This window comes from Oncorhynchus kisutch, linkage group LG10 (assembly GCF_002021735.2).
Source record: "Oncorhynchus kisutch isolate 150728-3 linkage group LG10, Okis_V2, whole genome shotgun sequence".
Classification (NCBI taxonomy): domain Eukaryota; kingdom Metazoa; phylum Chordata; class Actinopteri; order Salmoniformes; family Salmonidae; genus Oncorhynchus; species Oncorhynchus kisutch.
Window position 1 is genome coordinate 37,449,462 of NC_034183.2, and position 21,840 is coordinate 37,471,301.

Sequence of the window (21,840 nt, forward strand, 5' to 3'; positions counted from 1 at the left end):
GGGCAAAGATTATGGTAAATGCCTTCCACAGCCGGGATTTGGATGAATAGTGTGGATGAGGTTTCCCCAAGGTTCAAAACCATGGTGGACTGAAAATGGCAACAATAAAAACAGTACCAATAGACAGAACACCAACATCAGCGAGGGTAGAGAACTACATTACTTTATTTCCTGCCAAAGTGATGTTTATTAGACAGGAGAGAGGTGGGGGGGTGGCCCCAAACTGCCAACAACTCACAACTCGCTCTAAATGAAAAGGCAATATGTCAGAAAAATGCCTCCTTTCTTTCACTCTCCTTCCCTCGCTCCTGGGTCTATCATTCCCTCTTGTTCTTATTCTCTCTCTCTATCTGCCGGTGACGGCACACCCCTCTATGTCACCAAGCAAGGGTTACCGTGACAATCTCAGCACTCTGTCTCCGTCTCTCCTATATGCCAGAAGCACAGCTGAGTCTGCGGTCTTTCCCCGCCACACTTCCTCATTCTGTTTGTTTGTTGTCATCTGTTTTCCTGTTCCCAAAGAATCAGAATCATTGAGTTCTAGGTGCTAAGCAGGGTAAATGAGGACATATTTTTATGAGCTGTAAATACAAAAGTTTACCACAGTTTTACAAAGCTACTATAGAGTTGATGCCAAGTGATTCTCTACCTATAAACTCCGCTGTTATTCTGTCACCCAACACACAGTCTCACTTGGGTCCAACAAGACAAAGTCAACACCCTGTCTCTAAACACAGATACAACACAGAGAAATCAGCAGACACAAACACACCTCCAGGTCTAGTCATTGTAAGGGACCATAAGAAATGTTCAGAACTGGTACCCATATAAAAATGGGGGAGGGACATGCTTTTTCAATTTCAGTCAGGGGGAGAGTTCAGTATTTAAAAAAAAATCTAGTCCAAGGGAGAGACATGTCATTTGTAATGGATGAAATGTCAATATTAGCTGATGCTTCCCCTCGTCCCTGATTCTCTGCTGGATGTGGAATATTAGGTGGTCTCAATCAAATTATCCATAGCCTATCACCTATAGCCTAGGCTAAGTAGTTGTTCCCCTTGCTCTGCAAGGGCCGCGGAACGATGGGCAACGATGCTTCGTTGGAGGCAGTCATTGATGTGTGCAGAGGGTCCCTGGTTCGAGCCCAGGTAAGGGCGAGGAGAGGGACGGAAGCTACACCTTTAAAATTATTTAATTTGGGTCAAACATTTCGGGTAGACTTCCACAAGCTTCCCACAATACGGTTGGTGAATTTTGGCCAATTACTCCTGACAGAGCTGGTGTAACTGAGTCAGGTTTGTAGGCCTCCTTGCTCGCACACACTTTTTCCAGTTCTGCCCACAATTATTCTATAGGATTGAAGTCAGGGCTTTGTGATGGCCACTCCAATACCTTGACTTTGTTGTCCTTAAACCATTGTGCCACAACTTTGGAAGTGTGCTTGGGGTCATTGTCCATTTGGAAGACCCATTTGCGACCAAGCATTAACATCTTGACTGATGTTTTGAGATTTTGCTACAATATATCCACATCCTTTTTATTTCCTCATGATGCCATCTATTTTGTGAAGTGTACCAGTATCTCCTGCATCAAACCACCCCCACAACATGATGCTGCCACCCCCGCGCTTCACGGTTGGGATGGTGTTCTTCGGCTTGCAAGTATCCCCCTTTTTCCTCCAAACATAACGATGGTCATTATGGCCAAACAGTTGTATTTTTGTTTCATCAGACCAGAGAACATTTCTCCAAAAAGAACAATCTTTGTCCTTATGTGCAGTTGCAAACCATAGTCTGGCTTTTTTTAATGGCGGTTTTGGAGCAGTGGCTTCTTCCTTGCTGAGCGGCCTTTCAGGTTATGTCGATATAGGACTTGTTTTACTGTGGATATAGATACTTGTAACTGTGTCCTCCAGCATCCTCTCAAGGTCCTTTGCTGTTGTTCTGGTATTGATTTGCACTATTCGCACCAAAGTACGTTCATCTCTAGGAGACAGAATGCGTCTCCTTACTGAGTGGTGTGACGGCTGCGTGGTCCAATGGTGTTTATACTTGCGTACTATTGTTTGTACAGATGAACCTGGTACCTTCAGGCATTTGGAAATTGCTCCCAAGAATGAACCAGACTTGTAGAGGTTTATAAAAAAAAATCTGAGGTCTTGGCTGATTTCTTTTGATTTTCCTATGATGTCAAGCAAAGAGGTACTCAGTTGGAAGGTAGGCCTTGAAATACCTCCACAGGTACACTTCCAATTGACTCAAATGATTATCAGAATCTTCTAAAGCCATGCCATCATTTTCTGGAATTTTCCAAGCTGTTTAGATTGCAGTCAACTTATTGTATGTACACTTCTGACCCACTGGAATTGTGATACAGTGAATTTTAAGTTAAATATTCTGTCTGTAAACAATAGTTGGAAATAAATACTTGTGTCATGCACACAGTAGATGTCCAAAGTGTATGTAAACTTCCAACTTAACAGATACAAATGATATACAGTTTATTTGCAAACTTTGCCATGAATGAGCAGCAACAGTACAGAACCACCGCTAGACCTACACATTAGAGGGCACATTCCTCACTCGCTAGATGTGCAATTAAAGGTGTTACTGCTTTCAACAATCAAAATGTAATTGATTTCTTCCAGACCTAAAAAAACATGTCTTCTGATGTGATTTAAGCATAGACATGGACTCAAAACTTTAAATTTCATTGTTTCTCTATGAACAATTGTAAACAATAAAACTGAGAACATAATGTAGATTTTATAGGGTGCCCCTTATTGTTATTATTGTGCCAGATATATTGACAGAAAACACAGCGCACTACTTTCTCTTGTACACTAAGGAACTGGGGAAGAGTTGCAGGGGATAAGAGAAGAATGTCCCTATTTGAAAGCACAAAAAAATAATAGCTCACGACGTCTTACATTTTTCTAAAGTATCTATCGTGCTACAAAAGACCCCTGGTGTTGAGAATCATTGTAAACCTCTGTGAAATATGTTTTCCATAAACATATGTATTTTCAGCTGTTTGAAGCTGATGTACAAAGCAAAATGTAAAACTTAAAAATAGCAAGCACAGATATAGCCACATAGAACAGATCTACCGCTTCTTAGACTTGCTGTCAATGAGAATGACAGATCTATAACTCACATTTCTATGTGATTTTGGTTAGGTCACCCAAAAAGTTGCATACTGCAGCTTTAAACCTCAAATACATATTTTAAATGTCCTGCATTGTAGGAAAGTTGTCCTGCAACAGGCCCAGGGTGATGAAATTAAGATCCTACATCTATAAGATACATATCCATAGATTTGGTTGGCCAATTTATTCAGTCACTATGCACTCCTTAAACTATTCGTTTTTTCTTGGGCGACTCATATCAACATATTTGCTCGTTACTAGTGGTGGGGTATTGCTTGTTACTAGTGGTGGGGTATTGCTCGTTACTAGTGGTGGGGTATTGCTCGTTACTAGTGGTGGGGTAGTGCTCGTTACTAGTGGTGGGGTAGTGCTCGTTACTAGTGGTGGGGTAGTGCTCGTTACTAGTGGTGGGGTAGTGCTCGTTACTAGTGGTGGGGTAGTACTCGTTACTAGTGGTGGGGTATTGCTCGTTACTAGTGGTGGGGTATTGCTCGTTACTAGTGGTGGGGTATTGCTCGTTACTAGTGGTGGGGTAGTGCTCGTTACTAGTGGTGGGGTATTGCTCGTTACTAGTGGTGGGGTATTGCTCGTTACTAGTGGTGGGGTATTGCTCGTTACTAGTGGTGGGGTATTGCTCGTTACTAGTGGTGGGGTATTACTCGTTACTAGTGGTGGGGTATTGCTCGTTACTAGTGGTGGGGTATTGCTCGTTACTAGTGGTGGGGTATTGCTCGTTACTAGTGGTGGGGTAGTGGAACTGAAATATGCAGTACCAAAGCGAAATTGGAGCGGGTCAGTGGGCCAACACTTACACACTCAATTTTAATGAATGGAAGATTTAACTATTTACCATACATACTGTAACTAGGCTACATTAAAATGCAATGCATAAAATCACAAGTTTAGCACTATTACACAATAACATGATACAGTATACTTTGAAAAGTTTAAATGAATGACAACTAAATGAGTGCTTTTTATAAACGTTTTCTTCTGCTCAAGTAACTTGGTCTATTATTGAATTGTGGCATAGGAGTCGCTACATCTTTAAAAAACAATAATGTACAAATGACCTCTGTGCACTTATCTGTATCTGAAAATAAGGTATTTAATCATCAAATTGATACTTACAATGCAGATTCCTTCATCTTGTGTCACGGTCTTCCTCCTCTTCATCTGAAGAGGAGAGGCGAGAAGGATCAGAGGACCAAAATGCAGCGTGGTATGTGTTCATAGTGAATTTTAAAAGAGAACACTGAACATTGCAACACTATACAAAAGCAGTAAACAAAATAACAACCGTGAAGCTAAATGCGAGCTGTGCTGACACAAGCCACTAACATAGACAATCACCCACAAACAAACAGTGCAACCCAGGCTACCTAAGTATGATTCTCAATCAGAGACAACTAATGACACCTGCCTCTGATTGAGAACCATACTAGGCCGAAACATAGAAATACCCAAATCATAGAAAAACAAACATAGACTGCCCACCCCAACTCACGCCCTGACCATACTAAATAATGACAAAACAAAGGAAATAAAGGTCAGAACGTGACATCTTGTCCATTTTCAGAATAAGTTAACAGTTACCCTGTGGATAATGCAGAGACAGATAGTTAAAAGAATTAGGTGTTAATGTTCATGAAAATCTAATTGATAGGTATCATGCAGATTCCTTAACCTCCAGTGTCCATTTTCAGACTCAAAAGTTGACAGTTATCCTGTGGTTAACCCTATCAGTCCCGAGACCCCGGCAGAAATTGTTGTGAAATGTATCTGACTTTCATTCATCTGTCCAGCCCTTATATTTAGCCTCACAATTAAGTGTTTTACCATTTTTATTTTCAGGACAGCCAGAGCTACAAGTAAAACACAAAACAATCTGACATAAACAGCTGCAATCATGAGTTTTATTGACGAATGTCAATAAAGAAATAAGGTCTGCCAAAGCAAAAACCTGATAAAATATGAATTTATATGAATGCTGTAAGTACAAACATTGTTTGCTCAGTGGGAAATGAAAACGCAACTTGGAAGGAACGACGCTGGAGAAGAGAAGCAGGTACGGGGAGTTGACATTTAACTTAGAATGGACAGGCATCAGGACAGGAACAGCGTCAGAACTGGGTAACACAAAGACAGACGACAATCAATGCAGCTGGGGAACATATAGGGGAGGTAATAAACAGGTGATTGAGTCCAGGTGAGTCCAATAAATCACTGATGCGTGTGACTAAGGAAGGCAGGTGTGCGTAATGATGGTAGCAGGAGTGCGTAATGCAGGGCAGTCTGGCGCCAGGGAAGAGCGGGAGCAGGGCTGACACAACTAGTCAGTGACAACTGTCTGGCATTTGGAGTTTGCGACAGAAACTGTGAGTTTTTTACAGTATTACAGACACTTTCGTATGATCTTCTATGTAGAATTATCCATTACCTTCTAATGACTCTTGTGCAGCTTGTGGGCATCATACAGCAAAACATATGCGTGTTTGTGAGAGTCTCAGCTTTCCACAGATAACGTTTAATAGTTTGTAGCTCAAACCATTCAGATTCTACAGACGTTTTTGTAAAAAAAGACCCAGCCCCGGGCCCCGCCCTTGTCTCACAAACATCGCTCTAACTCAGCCCCCTTTAATTAGAGACAGAGTATCAGTGAAAAAATATCCACACAACATGAAGAATTAGGTGTTCATGTTGATGAACACCAACTTGATTCCTTAACCTCCAATGTCCATTTTCAGACTCACAAGTTGAGAGGTGGATAATGCAGAGACAGAGAGTCAGTGAAACAACTCCACACAAGATGAAGCATTGGGGATTCATGTGCTAGCTACAGAAAGCATTCACACGCGTGGACTTTTTCCACATTTTGTTGTGTTACAAAGTGGGGTGAAAATGGATTTAATTGTCATATTTTGTCAACGATCTACACAAAATACAATGCAATGCCAAAGTTACTTTTTTTTATAATTAATGTTAAATATTTCACTAATATATCCTGATTAGATGAGTATTCATCCCCCTGAGTCAATACATGTTAGAATCACCTTTGGCAGCAATTACAGCTGTGAGTCTTTCTGGGTAAGTCTTTGCATCTGGAGCAAAGACTTTGCACACCTGGATCTTTGCACACCTGGATTGTACAATATTTACACATTATTCTTTAAAAAATATTATTGAAGCTCTGTCAAGTTTTTGTTCATTGCTAGACAGCCATAGATTGCCATACATTTTCAAGACGATTTAAGTCAAAACTGTAACTAGGCCACAGTTTTAGGTAATTTCCTGCTGAAAGATGAATTTATCTAGTTTCCCTTTAGGATTGTTGCTTGTGCTTAGCTCTATTCCATTTCTTTTAATCCTAAAAAACACCCTAGTCCTTGCTGATGACAATCATAGCCATAACATGACGCAGCCACCAACATGCTTGAAAATATGAAGAGCGGTACTCAGTGATGTGTTGTGATCGATTTGCCCCAAACATAACGCTTTGAATTCAGGACAAAAAGTTAATTTCGTTGCCCAATTTTTGACAGTATTACTTTAGTGCCTTATTGCAAACAGGATGCATGTTTTTGAATGTTTGTATTATGTACAGGCTTCCTTCTTTTCACTCTGTCATTTAGGTTAGTAGTGTTTAGTAACTACAATGTTGTTGATCCATAATTAATAATTGCACCATGCTCAAAGGGATATTCAATGTTTGCCTTTTTTAACCATCTACCTATAGATGCCTCTCTTAGTGAACCATTGGAAAACCTCTGTGTTATTTTTGTGGTTGAATATGTGCTTCAAATTCCATACCATTCTCAAAAGTGACTGCAAATGTGATTATGCATGTAATGCTTTTATTATAAAGGTGCATTATCATGGTGAAAAGGATCTTCCCCGAACTTGAAACCCACAAGTTAGGCTCTACACCTGTTGTAAAGCGGATTAATGTGATTCATTTTAAGAAGTTATTTTGCCCCTTTAGTTGTCATTCAAACCTTATCAAAACATATGGGCCTATTGGCTAGGCTACATGAGGTGTGAGACTATGATTTGAAAAAGTCACATAAAGAAGGCATTATCCTGCACCTGTCTCGAAACCGGGCAGGGGAAAAATACATGTCATCTATGCACTTAAATAGCAAATTGAGGATGCTTTTCTCTTAAATCAGTTTCATGGCAGCCAGGTAGGCTGTACTCCTGTTGTAAATAGAAGCAATGTGCTTAATATTAGGAAAGTTGAGAAATAAATACAGTAGGCCTAGCCTATAGAAAGCTGATGGGATCCTCCTCTTTTTAATAGAGGCCATCAAAACTCTGTTTTCTCACGCAATTGTATAGGCTATAAAAATGCTGTGCAACATAATCTCATGGACTCTTGAAGTGTTTGATTAGATTTTCAATTACATTTGCTTTGATGTCAGAGTAATTAGAGGGACAAGTACCAGGCAGTTAGCAAGAGAGTCCTGAGTACCAGGCATTTAGCAAGTACTAATGACCATCAGCAGCATCAGAGCTTGGAGAAGCCTAATTACCGTGACTAAACACAGTCAAGTGGAATTTGACTGCCGTCATGACTCGTGACCACTGGTGTGGCGGTAACACGTTCACCGTAACAGCCCTAGTGTTGGGTCATTAAGTGCAAAAGATAGGGAAATTTAGTTGTGCGGCTGTCACATGTGGCCGTCACAGTCATATGATATCTAGAGCATCTTGTTTGATCTCATCTGCCTATTCATCTCCTACTCTCTCCCCTCCTCAACACACACAGTGCTTCAGTCAGGTCAGTGTGTGTCCGGGTCTCGTCTCAGTGTGTCACTGCATGTGTTGTCCAGTGATAGATTCTGTGTGTATGCATCTCTGGTTTGGTCAGTTTGTCACTGTGTGTCTTAGGTCCAGTGACACCTCAGTCACAAAGGCTCTACCACTCCGCCATCTTTACTGCTAGGCCACCATGACTGCCTGCACACGTGGCACTTTACAGACACACCCCGTGACAAGCTACACAACACAGGGTGGCTGCAATCCTATATAAAATGGCTGCTGTCAAGTGTACTGTCACTAACTGTATGTAACTCTGTCAACACGAGGAAATCCTCTGCCATGCCTCGGGGCATTGTGGGAATCAGAGTCTTATAGGGTCAAGGGTCAGCCGGTTAGAGAGGCATACAAAGAGATGAGGAGAGGGGGATAAAGAGGACAAAGAGAGGAGTTGCAACCAGAGGGAGAGAGCTGAAGTGACATATAAGCCCCAAAAGATCCCCTCACATTCACTAAGTGGAAATGGTAAAAGTGTGTGTTAGGTGAGTTGACAGCATATTGATCAACATCCAGGAGGAATCCAGGAGGTGCAGCCAAACACCACAAGAACATCAGGAAAGTCTGATGAAGGCCTTTTGGGCTGAGAAATTGTGCATTTTAGGGCAGCATATAACATAAGTTTCAAATAAATCAATGGAGAATTCTATTTCCATTATTTGCATATTCATTTGCAATTCTAAAGGTTTGAAATCATTTGAAAGCAAAATGTCTGAACAGTCTAGCAGATTTCGTGGAGTGCCTTCCCTTAAAGACTGTTTCCTGTGTAGGTCTCCCCATTAACGAATCCTCTCCGTATCACGTGATGAAGTTCTGATGGAAACAACAATAGCAGTGACCTGAGATGTTTAGCCCGCGTGTGGTCTGACATTCAGCACCACATGACAGTGGACAGTGGCAATTTTAGGAGAAGCAGCAACGTCAATCTACCTGAGCCCAGTGAGTGTGTGACTGCGAGGGTGAGTTCCAGTCTACTGGCTTCACGGAGCCACTGAGAGAAGCCTGAGAATTCAGACAGACAGGCAGACACGCAGACAGACACGCAGACAGACACACAGATAGATGTTACCTTTACTGTGCTCCTTAGACCAGGTCAAACACACAACTTTCTAAACACAACTCTACTAACCCTTACTGTATGTGTGTGTGGCAACACATGGACTGTGTCCCAAGAAAGTGTGTGTGTGTGTGTGTGAGGTTGTATATAAAGACTGCGGTATGGTAGTCGGCCAGGCTGAGTTGAATAATTGATTGCCGATTGACCCTCCACTGTACTAAGGACAGTCCTCCACATATTCATATAATTTTTTTTTTAGCCTTTATAAAAAAATATATATATAAAAACATTAATTTGGTCTGCAGCCTCTGTGTGTATCTTGCCAGAAACTGTTCCTTGGGATTCTAGGTGGCTATACTGTAGGTCTCTTTGGACATCCACTGGTGTAAGATGGTGCTGGGATACATAGCCGCCATTTTATTGGCTCCTGTCTATTCTGTGTTTTTTTTTGCTCATCTCGGACCAGGCCCTAATCCCGACACTAGGAAGAGGAAAAGATGTCGCTATAGAGGTCGCTGTGCAGGCACATTGATGAGACTACAGCGATGAGTGAATAAATGCCCCTACCCTCTATTGGCGAATGTGCAATCGCTGGAGAACAAACTGGACGAGCTCCGTTCGAGACTATCCTATCAACAGGACATTTAGAACTGTAATTGTCTATGCTTTTCAGAGTCATGGCTAAACAAGGACATGGTTTTCCATGTATCGGAAGGACTAAACGGCTGCTCCGTGTAAGATCCGTGGGGGTGGGGTGTGTCTCTTTGTTAATACTTGTATTTGACAATGTCATCCCCACAGTGGCAATACTACATATCCCAACCACAAGCCATGGATTACAGGCAACATCCATACTGATGAGTGTAGGCAACAACACATCCACCACGCTGAACCTCAACATGGGGACCCTTCATGGGTAAGTGCTTAGTCCTCTCCTGCTCTCCCTGTTCATCCACGACTTCATCACTGCGCACAACACCATCAATAAGTTTGCCGATGACAGGACGGTGATAGGCCTGATCACCAACGACAATGAGACAGCCTATAGGGAGGATGTCAGAGACCTGGCAGTGTGGTGCCAGGGCATCAACCTCTCCCTCAACATGGGCAAGACAAAGGAGCTGATGGTGGACCACAGGAAATGGAAGGCCTAACATGCCCCCATTCACATCCACAGGGTTGTAGTGGAGAGGGTCGAGAGATTCAAATTCCTCTGTGTCCACATCGCTAAGGACATATCATGGTCCAAACACACCAATACAGTCGTGAAGAGGGCACGACAACGCCTCTTCCCCCTCAGGAAGCTGAAAAGATTTGGCATGGGCCCTCAGATCCTCAAAACGTTCTACAGCCCCATTGAGAGCATCTTGACTGGCTGCATCACAACTTGGTATGGCAACTACTCTGCATCCGACAGCAAGGCGCTACAGAGGGTAGCGTATAAAACCCGGTACATTACTGGGGACAAATTCCCTACCATCCAGGACCTGCCATCCAGCAACCCAAGTCATACTGTTCTCTCTTCTACTGCATGGCAAATGGTACCGGAGTGCTAAATCTGGGACCAAAAGACTCCTGAATTGCTTCTACCCCCAAGCCATACGACTGCTAAATAGTTAACCAAATAGCTATCTTGACAATCTGTATTTGCCCTTTTTGCACTAACACTATGCACACACACTGGACTCTACCCACATACTCACACTGACACATGCGCCACACACACACTTACACACTCATCACATACGCTGCTGCTAATGTTACGTGCCTCCTTGAAGGAGGGAGGTGCAGGAATCAGGAGCAGGAGAGCAAGGAAGTCCCAGTAGCACAATAGTTTATTAGAAGTCCCAACTCAACAACAACATGGGGGAAAATACGCCCAAACGAGGTCCCCACACACAGGGAAATAAATATCGCACACGGAGGAGAATCCTCTACTCCTAAACACTTCAGCAGTGAGGTAATGGGAGCAGCCACCTGCCCAAACCCCCGGTAGTAATTGGCAAACCCTAAAAACCGCTGCACCTCCTTTACCGTGGTGGGAGTCGGCCAATTAAGCACGGCTGCAATGTGGTCACACTCCATCACCAACCCTGATGTGGAAATGCGATAACCCAGGAAGGTGACGGCCTGTTGGGAGAACACGCATTTCTCAGCCTTGACATATAGGTCGTGCTCCATCACAAGGTCGTGCTCCAACACAAGTACTCTGCGCACCAGAGACACATGCGCGGCATGTAGAGGAATATATCAGAATATCATCGATATACGCCACCACACCCTGCCCATCCCTGAGAATCTCGTCTGCAAAGGATTGGAAGACTGCTGGGGCATTCTTCAACCCATACGGCATGACAAGGTACTCATAATGGCCGGATGTGGTACAAACGCTGTCTTCCACTCATCTCCCTCCCGGATATGCACCAAGCTCCTGAGATCCAGTTTTGTGAAGAAGCTTGCTCCATGAAATGACTCAGTCGCCATAGCGATGAGAGGTAGCAGGTAACTGTACCCCACCGTAATAGAATTTAGACCTATAGTCAATGCACGGACACAGACCTCCCTTCTTCTTTACAAAAAAGAAACTCGGAGGCGGGTGACGTGGAGGGCCGAATGTACCCCTGCCTCAGAGATTCAGAGACATATGTTTCCATAGCCACCCTCTCCTCCTGTGACAGGGGAGACACGTGACTCCTGGGAAGTGCGCACAATCCCCTTGTCGATGGGGTGGTAAATGGTTCGCCCTCTTTTTACAGAAGGCGATAGCCAAATCGGCATATTCTGGGGGAATGCGCACGGTGGAGGTTTGGTCTGGACTCTCCACCATCGTTGCACTGATGGAAACTCCCACACACCTACCTGAGCACTCCTCTGACCACCCCTTTAGAGCCCTCTGTTGCCACGAAATAGTGGGGTTGTGAAAGGCCAACCAGGGAATCCCCATTACCACCAGAAATGCATGAGAATCTATGAGGAAGAGACTAATTTTCTCCTCATGTGTGACCCTGTGTAACCATGTCCAGTGGAGCCGTGGCCTCCCTGACCACCCCTGACCCTTATGGTCGACTATCTAGGAGTGCACGTGGAATGGTTGGTCCATCTGAACCAGGGGAATCCCTAACCTATGCGTGAAACCGCGGTCCATAAAGAAATTAACACACACTGTATATGTGACCAACAGGGGGCTCTGGGTGAGCCTGGTGCTGACTCACCTGGGGTGTCTGAACAGTACTCGGCCTGCCGTCTCCACTCCCAGACGAGCTCCTCCAGCACCGGTCGGCAGTGTGCCCTCTCCAACCACACCCAGTGCAGGAGGAGGCTCCGCCTCCGATTGCCCTCGCTGCAGCACCCCCTAACTCCTTGGGGGTTGCTGCGGATGCCCTGGGGGGTGGAACCAACAGGACCCGATCCGGACGCGCGTAGCCAGCAAGTTGTCCAACCTGATGGACATGTCCACTAGCTGGTCCAGGGTGAAGGTAGCGTCTCTGCATGCTAGCTCCCTGTGGACGTCCTCACGTAAGCTGCACCTATAGTGGTCAATCAGGGCCCTGCCGTTCCACCCTGCGCCGGCGGCCAAGGGCCTGAACTCCAGAGCAAAGTCTTGTGCGATCCTCGTCTCCTGCCGTAGATGGAACAGACGCTTACCCGCCGCTCGATCCTCAGGGGGATGGTCGAACACGGCCCGGAAGCGGCCCGGGTGAACTCTGGGAAGTTGTCCCTCGCCGAGTCTGGTCCATCCCAGACCACGTTGGCCCACTCCAGAGCTTTGCCTGACAGGCAGGAGACGAGGGCGTTCACGCTCTCACCTCCCGAAGGAGCCATGTGCACGGTTGCCAGATAAAGCTCCAGCTAGAGCAGGAAACCCTTGCACCCGGCAGCCGTCCCATCATACTCCCTCGGGAGCGCGAGCCGAATACGGCTGGGGCCGGATGACGCCGGAGAAGGTATTGGTGCTGGTTGGAGTGTGGCTGGTGGAGGAGTAGGCAGGCCACCCCTCTCCCATCTCTCCATCGTCGCCATCACTTGATCCATGGCGGTCCCGAGACGGTGGAGAACGGTGGTGTGGTGTTGCACGCGCTCCTCCATGGAAGTGGAGAGCGTGTCAGCTCCTGCTGATTCCATAAGTGGTGCGGGATTCTGTTACGTGCTTCCTTGAAGGAAGGATGTGCAGGAATCAGGAACAGGAGAGCAAGGAAGTCCCAGTGGCACAATAGTTTATTAAAATTCCCAACTCAACAGGGGCGGCAGGGTAGCCTAGTGGTTAGAGCGTTGGACTAGTAACCGAAAGGTTGCAAGTTCATATCCCCGAGCTGACAAGGTACAAATCTGTCGTTCTGCCCCTGAACAGGCAGTTAACCCACTGTTCCTAGGCCGTCATTGAAAATAAGCATTTGTTCTTAACTGACTTGCCTAGTTAAATAAAGGTAAAATAAATCAAATTAAAAAAACAACATGGGTGAAAATACGCCCAAACGAGGTCGACACACACAGAGAAGTAAACGTCGCACACGGAGAAGAAATCTCTACTCCTAAACACACACCAAATGGTAAATGTCGCACACGGAGAAGAAATCTCTACTCCTAAACACACACCAAACGGTACAACTGCCGCGTGAAACAAAACAACCACATCAAAACAATCCCGCACAAAGACTAGCAGGCAGTGGATGTAAATAAACCCACCGAAATCAACTAATAGGACACAGGTGTAAACAATACAGACAGAAGCAAACGAAAAGGAAAAATGAATCGGTGGCCGCTAGTAGGCCAGCGACGATGACCGCCGAGCACCGCCCAAACAGGGAGAGGAGCCACCTTCGGTGGAAGTCGTGATAGCGACTGTCTATTATCTATCCTGTTGCCTTGTCAGTTTACCCCTACCTATATTTACATATCTACCTCAATTTCCTCGTATCCCTGCATATCGACTCGGTAATGGTACAGTCGTGGTCTAAAGTTTTGAGAATGACACACATATTAATTTCCACAAAGTTTGCTGCTTCAGTGTCTTTAGATATTTTTGTCAGATGTTACTATGGAATACTGAAGTATAATTACAAGCATTTCATACGTGTCAAAGGCTTTTATTGACAATTACATGAAGTTGATGCAAAGAGTCAATATTTACAGTGTTGACCCTTCTTTTTCAAGACCTCTGCAATCCGCCCTGGCATGCTGTCATTTAACTTCTGGGCCACATCCTGACTGATGGCAGCCCATTCTTGCGTAATAAATGCTTGGAGTTTGTCAGAATTCGTGGGTTTTTGTTTTGTTTGAGGATTGACCACAAGTTCTCAATGGGATTAAGGTCAGGGGAGTTTCCTGGCCATGGACCCAAAATATCGATGTTTTGTTCCCCGAGCCACTTAGTTATCACTTTTGCCTTGTGGCAAGGTGCTCCATCATGCTGGAAAAGGCATTGTTCGTCACCAAACTGTTCCTGGATGGTTGGGAGAAGTTGCTCTCTGAGGATGTGTTGGTACCATTCTTTATTCATGGATGTGTTCTTAGGCAAAATTGTGAGTGAGCCCACTCCCTTGGCTGATAAGCAACCACACACATGAATGGTCTCAGGATGCTTTACTGTTGGCATGAGACAGGACTGATGGTAGCGCTCACCTTGTCTTCTCCAGACAAGCTTTTTTCCGGATCCCCCAAACAATCGGAAAGGGGATTCATCAGAGAAAATGACTTTACCCCAGTCCTCAGCAGTCCAATCCCCATACCATTTGCAGAATATCAGTCTGTAGGGCGCTGTCAACAGTTTATTTAAATATGTTTTGATGTGAAAACATGTTTCGATTGATGTTCCAAATTTCACTTAGTTTCCCTTATTAAGCACTGGGTATCTGCAGGAACAGTGTTGAAGAGCACACAGCATACAGAGTTTGCATGGAATATCACCTGTGGCACAGCAAAATAACCAAAGTAGCCTACCTGACAAGAGTGAAAAATGTACTGACGGGAAAGTGGCCGACATTCCCTATTCGAGTGCATATGGATGACATGTATTCTTTTGTATTGCCCCTATTCCTGCCCATTTGATAATAGGTCATTCTAAATCTAAACGAATTGTACATATTACTAAAAACAAGATTAAATTGAGAATAGTCTGATGGGTGAAAATATGATCACATGATGAGAGAACTGCATGGGCAGCCTGAGGCAAGGAACAGAGAGCAAGCGTTTTTAGCGACTTTCTCAAATCATCGGTAGCCTATAGTCGCATCATGCAGCCCATATATCTTTTGATTTCTAAGGCATTCTAAGAATTGTATCATTCACAATTAAAGTTGACAAATAAATCTAATTCTAGTGTATAGGACCTGGTTCAAATGATCCCTTTTACGCTCAGCATAGCCACTTCATATGATTATATGAATGCACTAACTGTAGGTCGATCTGAATAAGAGCATCTGCTAAATTACTAAAATGTAAATGTTTTCAACTCTATGGTATTGTGCTCCATACATACTGTCAAAAACAAGTTTAATTTAACAAGACCACGAGTAGACTAACAAGACTAAATCGTGCTGATTTTAAAAAATATATCCAAAGGCCTAAGGACATATGCTTAAAGTCACACACTTTTGTTACAGAGATTGCACCAGAAGTGACAGAAGTGTCGCCCATAGAGATCCTGTTAAATTAATTAAGTGTTCTAATTCCTAATTTCATGGTGTTACCAACAAAAATGTAAACAGGCCTATAGCAAATTCAGCATATGGCATTCATTTTTCACATGCAAATAGCATCTATCTGTGTTTCATAATTCTCCTTCAATTTGCAAGAGGCTGAATTTATCTCACCGGAGAAAGCATATGGGCTAGTGAAACAGCGCCCTTCTGTCTCCATATGTGTATCTGATGCTGTCTGGTCAAAAAGAGTGACATTGTTGTCACCCGTAGCATTGAATGCAAGGGACGCCAGCGAGCATTTGGCCTCCCTTGATTAAAAGTGTAATAAAAAGTGTAAAATAATCAGCATTGAGCTAAACTGAGTGAGATCAACTGTGACTGGTCCCAATTGTTTTTCCACCATTAAGTTTTCCATAGGGGATTTTAGAACTACTTCATATAAGGCCTGTGTTTCGTGTAGGCTTACTCTTGTGTGATGTTTGATAACCGTGCAAATCTCTCTCAGACCAAGTGACTTTAATAAATATTTTCACCTGTAATTACCCCCCAAAATGAAATGTTAATTAGCTGCTAATGTGGCTATCATACAGAACTACACATCCTGTTGCAAGGTTTAACGTAATCACTCAAGGTGCAGAGTGGGAAAAATGTCCACATTTCTCCAAGCAAACTCTCATCAACAATTAGCAAGTAACCTAGCAAGTAGATATTATAGCCGTGTAAATAATTGCAAGTGTATTTCTCATGTGTATTCTTGTTTAGCATTTTTCGAATGACCTAGCTAGCTACCTTTAGAATTTTAGAATTACTAGAATTGTTAAATTACCCCGGAGTTAGTAGCTAACTAGCTAACCTTAGGTATCTCTGTCGATCAGAAGCAAGGATGGTTCTGTGCTATGTACCGGATTGTAACAACTACTCCAATAAGCACACAAGCATTTTATAATTTTCCAAGCTCTGTAAGCGAGAGGCATTGCTGGAGCTGTGTGACAAGGTAAGCTCTGTTTGCTAGCTGCTAACAACATATTTTGGTTAGGTCAAAGAGCTGTGGTTAGCTAGATGCTTAAAAAAACTAGCATAGGCTATCTTGTTGTTGTCCTATGTTGACCTATTATTGTCAAGTCCTTTGTGAGCTAGCCCGCTATGGTTTGTGTAGTCATACTTTTTAATGTGGTGACATGCTAACGTTAGCCCACCAGGGCAGGGATATACCTAGCTAAATATCACCTGGTGGGCTAGCTAGTTAGGCACCTTGCTACATTAGCTAACAACCTGAATGTTAGCCATGCTAGTAGAAATCATGGTCTGCTGGCCAGTGCCCAAAATCCTTATGTTCCAACCATGCATGTCAGTCCCTTCAGGTGATCCCCATATCACTGTTGGTCCTCTTCAGTGCCCTCACGATTGAGGGTTTTAACTTTCCTCTTGAGAGTTAGAATCAGAAGAACAGTTGAATAGCTCGCAATACTGCACCTCTTTGGTCAAATAGTACCCTAGACTGTCCTGATCATCTAGAGGCGGCAGCGTAGCCTAGTGGTTAGAGCGTTGGACTAGTAACCAGAAGGTTGCGAGTTCAAACCCCCGATCTGACAAGGTACAAAATCTGTCGTTCTGAAACTGAACAGGCAGTTAACCCACTGTTCCCAGGCCGTCATTGAAAATAAGAATCTGTTCTTAACTGACTTGCCTGGTTAAATAAAGGTTAAAAAAAAAGAGCATTCCAGATCATTCCTCCATCCCAGCAGAAATGTCCCAGCCAAATAGCATTATTTTAGATGTGCAGATAGACCAAAGCCCAGTCTATTTTACCGTTACTATAGTCAAGTATGTGGGTTATGGTATTTTAAAATAGATGTTACTATTTTAGCAATCAACTTAGTTAGCAAATAAAAGTCTTATTTCTTTTGTCTTTCAGGTGGACGGAACGGAAACCCAGTTGCAACAGTCAGTTCTGCAGTAGCCATTTTCCGGCGAGAAAGAGAAATGTCCCTATACTTACCAGAAAAAGTCGCTCATCCACCATGGCCGAAGAGGAATATTCAGACTGTTGATTGGGAAACAAAAACAATGAGACATGAGGATTTGGTGTTGAGGGACCACTTGTCACAGTGTCTAAGGTGGGTTTGTATTGTGATAAACAATGTGTTTTCTGTCCAGATGAAAATGGTGATACAGCATTGAAAAAGACCTAGAACTGACCAAATGTCTCTTTGTTTTCCAGCCCAACAGGAGTGCATCCCTCAGACCATCCCGTTTATCAACATCCTGTGCTAGTGGGATCCAAGCGCAGCGTCCAGTTGTGGAGACTACAGCACATCGAGCCTGTGGATGGACAGGTCAGCAACTCATCAAATATGATACAATATTTTGTATAAACATTGAATTTGTAGATGCGTCGACATTTTGACAATATGTCAAATCAAATTGTATTTGTCACATGAGCCGAAAACAATAGGTGTAGACCTTACCGTGAAATGCTTTCTTACAAATCCTTAACCATCAATGCAATTCAAGAAATAGAGTTAAAAAATAGTTACTAAATCAACTAAAGTAAAAAATGTAATAAAAAGTAACAAGTCTATATACAGGGGGTACTGAGTCAATGTGTGGGGTTACAGGTTCGACGAGGTCATTTGTACATGTAGGTAGGGGTAAAGTGACTATGCATAGATAATAAATAGTGAGTAGCAGCAGTGTAAAAACAAAAACAAAGGGGGAGTGGGTGTCAATGTAAATAGTCCAGGTGGCCATTTGATTAATTGTTCAGCAGTCTTATGGCTTGGGGGTAGAAGCTGTAGCATTTCTTTTACCTAGACTTGGCGCTCCGGTATCGCTTGCCATGCGGTAGCAGAGAGAACAGTCTATAACTTGGGTGACTGGAGTCTTTGACAATTTTTTGTGCCTTCCTCTGACACCGCCTAGTTTATAGGTCCTGGATGACAGAAATCTTGCCCACAGTGATGTACTGGCCCGTATGCACTACCTTCTGTATCGCCTTATGGTTGGATGCAGAGCAGTTGACATACCAGGCGGTGATGCAACCGGTCAGGATGCTCTCGATGGTGCAGTTGTATAACTTTTTGAGGCTCTGGTGACCAATGCCAAATCTCCTAAGGGGGGGGAAAGGTGTTGTCGTGCCCTCTTCACAATTGTTTTGGTGTGTGGACCATGATAGTTTGTTGTTGATGTGGACACCAAGGAACTTGAAACTCTTGACCCGATCCACTATAGCCCTGTCAATGTGAATGGGGGTGTGTTTGGCCCTCCTTTTCCTGTAGTCCACGATCATCTCCTTTGTCTTGCTCACGTTGAGGGAGTGGTTGTTGTCCTGGCACCACACTGCCAGGTCTCTGACCTCCTCCCTGTAGGCTGTTTCATTGTTGTCGGTGATCAGGCCTACCACTGTTGTGTCGTCAGCAAACTTAATGATAGTGTTGGAGTCGTGCTTGGGCACGCAGTCGTGGGTGAACTGGGAGTACAGGAGGGGACTAAGCACACACTCCTGAGGGTCTCCTGTGTTGAGGATTAGCGTGGCAGATGTGCTGTTGCCTATCCTTACCACCTGGAGGATGGCCCATCGGGATATCCTGGATCCAGTTGCAGAGGGATGTGTTTAGTTCCAGGGTCCTTAGCTTAGTGATGAGTTTTGTGGGCACTATGGTGTTGAACGCTGAGCTGTAGTCAATGAACAGCATTGCCACATAGGTGTTCATTTGTCCAGGTGGGAAAGGGCAGTGAGGAGTGAGATTGAGATTGTTTCATCTGTGGATCATGTTTTAGACATGAGGCTTGACATACGGAACATCAGGCTCCCCCCATGAGAAGCAGTGCATGAGCAACCTCACCCTCAGCAAGAAGATCTGCTGGAAGTGATGTACACTCTCTCTCACTCTGGGGGTAAGACATAATTTTTAACATTATATATATAAATTCCCACTGTGTCCATAATACAATGCAATGTGAATTGTGTTGTACTACTGAATGAAACTGTGAGGAGAAGCACTCAGACCAGCCTTTGTGATTGAACTTACGTTAATAACCCTGAGGTCGATGTCCGAGCCCTCACGAAAATATATTTAGCATAATAAAAATAAGCCCGATATAAATCTGTCAATTTAAGCTAGAGATATCTGTTTGGATGTGTCTCAATCCACCGCCTCCGCCTATGTAATACTTCCACATCTGCAGTGAAAGCTGACAGAGCTGGAGTGGTGTTTGTCAGTCCATGAGACATCCCAAAATCAGTCTTCTCACAAAAGCATCTATAGCATCTAAACGGTTTGGCCTACTATTATGACCCCTCTATGGAAAGATGAGACTCTAATGAACAATATGGTATTTTCTGTTGTGCTCTCCGACCCCCAAACGTGCCTTGGGACTCGTCTGAAGTCGGTACAGCTGAACAGCCAACTTCTGTCTGTAGCTTCCGAACAGTTTGGGCTACACATTACTATGAATATATGTTGTTCCATGTAGGGAATCTGTTATTCATTGCGTTTGTATGGGCTAATAGCAGTAAGGCCAATAATAATAATAATAATATTATTTTTGGGGGGGGATACTCAAGGTATCTTAAAATTCTAAATCAAATAGCAAAATGATCCTTGTGTATGACAATTTTTCAACAATCTCAGGTACAGACAGGGATGACTGGGGCCTTCAGCAAGTACGACACAGGGGATAAGAAGTAATATGAACATCAAAGACATAAATTCCCACTGTGCCCATGATAAAGTAACTACATTACTTTAGTTGGCTGCTTTGAGCAAAACTTGTACGTAATATAACCTATTCTGGGAGCCGTGTGTGTGTGTGTGTGTGTGTGTGTGTGTGTGTGTGTGTGAAATATGTGGAATATTTTTGGACCATTTGGCTTCCTTGAAAACAGGTACTGACAGTAGGAATATGAGTCTGCCAGAGGTCGTAACGCTGTATGGGGATGGTGATGGAGGCTTTGATGATCCACACAATGAAGAAGCAGGTGTCCCTTCCAGTGATGTGGAGCTGACCTTAAACCTGGTGCCAATACAGATGGTCTTCCCGGAGGTGGTAAAACCCTCCCTCCTTGATATAGAAATCCTTAGACCTCACTGCATCAATGGTAAGGTCTCTTGCACCATAGGGACACTTGACCTCCACCACTGAGAGGCACCCAGGATCGCAGGCCCTGTGACCAAAAGCCTTTACTCATGCATATCCATCCCTGTTTCCATTTTGAATTCCTTGATGCCCTACTCTTCGTTATCTGTGCCCCACTTTACAGACAACACCCCATCCAAAGACTGTGAACTGAGGACCCTTTTTTAGCAGCGACAGAGTAACGCGTTTGGCCATATCCACTGCTCCATAATTGCTGGCCACCAACCTTCCTCCCCTCATGGTGCGCCAGTTAGGGCTGGTGCTCTGTCCAACTGTTGCCTGCCGTATAGTCTCCTGCTGCACCACCGACAGCGCCATGCCAGCCATAATACCTGCATGCCCCAGGTGCCCTCATTTTTAACAATGCCCGGTAAAGACAGGGATGACAGGGAGGGTAACGGTGGTTCTGGTTCAGGTTCAAGGCGACATACCATTCAACTGAACCTGCTCAGGAGAAGGTTCCTTAGCCACTGAAAATCCTCCTCTGTGGGGTCTCAGGACAGAGTGTGGTAGTCTTCATCTGGGTACAGGTCCTCCACTGACTGCACCTGGTTAGGCACGGCTGGCTTCCTCCACTCGCATTCCACATCCGTACAGCCGATATTGTGACCAGCCAAAATAGGCTGCATGGCTACACTTATGAGCTCCATGGAGGCATTAGTATGTGGCACAGAGAATCCCCTGTTCGCAGAGAGGAAGGATGTTAAGTGCCACATGCCTTTCAATGCATGACTTTGAACACCTTGAAATGCATTTGTTGTAAGAAATGTGCTTTATAAATAAAGTTTGATTTGATTGATGACAAGACAGCTGTAGAATATTTTATAAACTGTAATTTTCACAAGGACAGCTTGGGACTTTATCAGTTGAGATAAAAATCATATAGTGGGAAGGATCCTATAAATCAAACTGTGTAAAATGTTTACTTTTGAATTTTTTTATTTTACCACTCCCAATATTTTACCACTCCCAATATTTTACCACTCCCAATATTTTACCACTCCCAATAAATAAATACTGTGCCTTTGAAGATTTGTCTCTGT

At 43.9% G+C, this 21,840-nt stretch overlaps 1 long non-coding RNA gene across 3 annotated transcripts; it reads left to right on the top strand.

The window, feature by feature from the left end:
• The first annotated feature begins 5,410 nt into the window (after window positions 1-5,410).
• Window positions 5,411-21,597, top strand: LOC116375737 (uncharacterized). 3 transcript variants are annotated; one of them, XR_004211118.1, is made up of 6 exons: window positions 5,411-5,526; window positions 8,734-8,922; window positions 17,574-17,775; window positions 17,880-17,994; window positions 19,439-19,555; window positions 20,547-21,597. It is a non-coding gene; the product is annotated as an uncharacterized LOC116375737 (long non-coding RNA). The 3 variants fall into 3 exon arrangements; XR_004211116.1 differs by lacking the exon at window positions 8,734-8,922; XR_004211117.1 differs by lacking the exons at window positions 8,734-8,922; window positions 19,439-19,555.
• Window positions 21,598-21,840: the final 243 nt, after the last annotated feature.